Genomic DNA, 4,737 nt, shown 5'->3' on the forward strand with positions numbered 1-4,737 from the left:
ATATATACAATGGGATTCTTTCAGTTTTCGTCTACCAAATCCGCTCACAAGGTTTTGGTCACTCTAAGACCGTGGTAGAAGACACTTGCCGAGGATACGATCGAAATATAATATGAATATAAATATTCTAAATACATAAATTAGATTAAAAGACTGGAAAATTATGATTTTATTGTAATATTTTATTGTTTTTTTTTTTTGTTTTTTGTTTTGATATTCCCAGTATTCAAGCGTGGCTTTAATATTTAGTGCACAGCCATAAAACGTCATTGTACAATGCTTGCATTAGTTGCTTGTACAAACATTTATTCTGAGAACAGCTACCCACACTGCTTATCAAACACTTCAGTGATGTTGGACTAACGTAACTTGAGCTCTCGAAACATTAATGTCAATTAACAATGGAACTATATTTAATAACTAACTAATGTTATGTTCATTTGACAACACTCGCAATATTCTCTTGAGAGAACAATGTGTTACAACCGATATTTACGCTCAAAGATATGACCTTCATATTACAAGCTGCATATTAATAAATTTCATACACAACATGTTTAGTCTTTCTGTGAAGTTAAGTCTAGCTTATAATTCACATCTAACGAGTTTTGACTTAATATTTCTATTGCAACAAGAAAATCTATTTCCATATATATATATATATATATATATATGTAATATATTAGTTATATTGCTCAAACACAAATCTCATAGTTGCTGTTGTTGTCGTCGTCGACGTTGTCATTTTTGTTGCCCACGCCATAGATAAGCTCAGACCAAGCAAATTTATGATCAAAGCAAGTTCACTAATGACCATCACGTTTATTTTTGGATATAATTTCCTCTACGTTTATATTATTTAGTATTTATCTCTCTGGTTTCGGCTGTAGAAAACAAATCTGTGACAAAGCCCTCCACAATGCCGATCACCTCCGAAACAGATAACATTCTATTGAAAAAGTCGCAAATTAATGATTGCAAAAAAGAAAAACACGTCTTCAAAGGATTAAAGTTCTAGCGTGCAAGATTGGCGTGCCATCTACTTTATTAGTATGCTGTTGAAGGTGGCAAAATTACGACTACACATGGAGATGGGTGTGCAGCGCACACGTACCACACTCAGAATATACACCCCGATAAAAATTATATACATAGAAGTATATACGTAGAAGGATATACATTAGGAGCGTATAACAGAAGAAATTTCGGCGAGAGAATCTTACAGAAGTCTCCTCATGGATATTCAGTGAATATAGGATACTAAGAATCCGATAACTGACAATGGTACCGGTTCTTTCTTAGTCACGTACTCCCTTACTGAAGGCAAGTTCAGCCTCGAATTAATTACGAGCATGACAAACTCCATTTCAGTATAGTAGATTGATTAACTACTTAGCCGTATGGTGTCACTTCTGTTGCTAGAAGTACATCGCCATTTTCTTTAGTGTAAATGTTTAGTGGTCAATCAAACTTTCCAGGAATAAGAACAAAACTAACACATGCTATTTGTCAATTAGTTTCTTCTTCTTTCTTAATTTTGTAGACAATTTATCTAAATGATGTAGTTCAAAATTTTCCAGCCATATTCTTCAAATTTCCGCCCTGTATATAATTAGAAAATGCAACAACGGTTTAAAATAAACACACACACACACAAGCACACACATAGACACACACACACACGCACACGCGCATATTTGTGCGCACGCACGCACACACATACACACACACATAAATATATGCATATATAAATATATATACACACACACATGTATATGTATACATATATACATATGTACATGGGTTTGTATGAAGCTGTGTTGACGCTAATCAAATTGCTATTAACAAATAAATGAATACACACATATATGTACGTGTATACATGTATGTGTGTCTATGAGCATAAAATCATCCTGTCTGTTTTAAGCAAGCTAGCAGAATGGTTAGCATGCGGAGAAAAATACTTAGCGGCATTTTGTCCGTTCTGTGTTCTAGTCTTGACAAGCTCGACTTTGTCTTTTATCCCGTCAGAGTCAATAAAATAAGTACCATTTGAGTACTGGGGTCGATATAATCGACTTCCCCCTTATCCACAATTGCCACTCTTCTTCCAAAATTTGAAACCAACATAGTACTAATAAATGACGCACATTTATAAAATAACGTCCCGAAATTTTCACCCTTATTCCTATACGCGAAATGCACATACCATAAACTAGTTTTGTTCCTCATGTTCACTACTATAGGGTAATTTTAATCTAGACAACCCCTCGTCCTTAGCCTCCATCAATAAGGATTACTTACTTTCCGTATACAGCAATGTTTTCTGCTTAAGATATTCTTGTGACGTTTTGTAAAGTACTTTTAATGTAAATATCGACTATCTGGTCTACTGATTTTAACTCGTTTGCTGACGTCATTAATCCACGAAAACATCCTGCTTCTAAAATTGTTTGCCTTACATCTAAACAGAGTGATTCGGGTTCGATTACTAAGGTGACAGTCAGTTCATGTTTGGAACGCTGCCAAATATTCTTGCAAGATAATGTTAGAGTGCTTGAAATATTACATGCCTTAATGCACTAAAAAATGTAAAATATTCCTTCCTGAATATCTGCTGTTGTGATTGAAGTGCGTCTTTTATGCTATCAAATACGTTTATTTGTTAGTTTCTTGATTACATGCTGCATCAGTGAATTGAAATTTAATCTTAAATTTATTTACATCAAGACAAATTTCATTTTTGCATAACAGGAATGATTAACTATCTAACAGTATGATAACATTTATATTGCTAAAAGAAGAAAAAAAACGTCTTTATATTTTAACAGAAGAAAATTGATAGAGTTCTCCTTAGTCAAGGAAATCAGATGTGTGCATGCCATTTGTCAATTATTTTTCATGAGATATTTTATTCGGAAGTTGTTGGTTAAATTGTGTGACTCATCATTTGTCTTGTGATGTTTTTCAAATATTTCGTTGCTATATATACATCTCCATTAAAACCAACATATTGAATGAAAAGTTGATGTCGCTATATGTTTAAGCACCATGCATAACTATGTGCATATATATATATATATATATATATATATATATATATAACGAATGATTTGTTATGTTTGTCTATTTATAATGGCTAAAGAAATTTATGTATCTTTATAAACAGATACATAAGAAAATTCTATGTCTATAGCTATTTATTTATCTATATCTATATATATATAACATACGCACACAAGCGCATATAATTATATATATTTGTGAGTCTGTGTGTTTCTGTGTGTATGTGCATGTACATATGTAAAGAGACGTAGTAAAATAAATATACAAACACGCACACGCACACACACATATATATATATATAAATATATACAGACATATATGTATGTGTGTGTGCATGTAAATGAGTGGTTGAGCACACGAAACAAAATGTCATTCAACACATTTTATAGGAGTTACAAATATTCTTTTCTACACTAGGTACAATGGCCGGAATTTCCGGGGAGGGGGCCAGTCGATTAAATCCTCTCCAGTACGCAACTATTACTTATCGATCCCCTGAGGATGAAAGGAAACTCGTCCTCGGCGGAATTTGAACTCAGAACGTAAAGATATGAAATACCGCTGAGCATTTCACCCGGCGTACTAACATTTCTGGTAGCTTACCGTCTTAGGAGTTACAAATATTATTTAATAACCGTTCGATTTCTACGATTTCTTCGGTTCGTTTGAGTAGTCTATGGAACTTCAAACTCTATGGAGCCGAATGAAACTGAATAAATTGAATATACACATATATATGCGTTTGTATGCATGTATGCATGTATGCACATATATGTATACTTCTATGCGCGTATATGCATATAAAGTAATCCTGTCTGTTTTAAGCTTATTTCGAAATGAATCCGCACTCAGAGTTTCTCATTCGGGATCATTTTGTTATTGAGAAAAGCTGACGGAAAATATTATTCTACTGTGGCTAATTTTGTGTATATTTTGAAACTCATGCGTGAAAGTAACAGTGATTCTATGTGATAAATGTATAGATACAGGTGCGACGTGAAGAAGAAGAGAAGAGACGTTCATTTACACAATGTGAGACGTTACACCATGTAGACAAACGTTCAAACGTCCATAAACATAATATGTTATGTTCAGGGAATCGTATACAGAGAGAAGTTAAAGATAGAAAAGTAGATTTGACATTTCAAAGTATAAGAAGGAAATCAGTATGGAAGGAAAACTGATAGGAAAATAGAAACAAGAAAAGAAACGATATCTGATTAAAGCTTGTGTAGCTTTCAATTGCGTGGAGTTCAAGGTACATATGGATGGATAACACTTACACACACAAACCCTCACACACACAGATACATGCACGCAGATACACGTTATATGTAGTAGGGGCGTTAAAGCCATGTTGTGGATTAAATAAACATTTAGACGGTGCCCACCTGACTCTGCTATACTGTGTAGTTGCCAAAATCAAAAACAAATGATGCGCACATGCGAAATGAAAAACGTGATATGTCAACGATTTTCCCATCGCACTCATCCTATATATATATATTTGTCTCCGTATTCTTTCTGTTGAAGAGCGTAGCTCGAAACGTCAAAGACTTTCCGTATTCCCGAGCGTCATACTAATACATCCTTTTGTTATTTACACCACCTGTCCTCGTCTGTTGTTGTTTTTTCGTATATTCTCCCATATACATACATACATACATACA

The sequence above is a fragment of the Octopus bimaculoides genome, chromosome 15, assembly GCF_001194135.2.
Source record: "Octopus bimaculoides isolate UCB-OBI-ISO-001 chromosome 15, ASM119413v2, whole genome shotgun sequence".
Taxonomy (NCBI): Eukaryota; Metazoa; Mollusca; class Cephalopoda; order Octopoda; family Octopodidae; genus Octopus; species Octopus bimaculoides.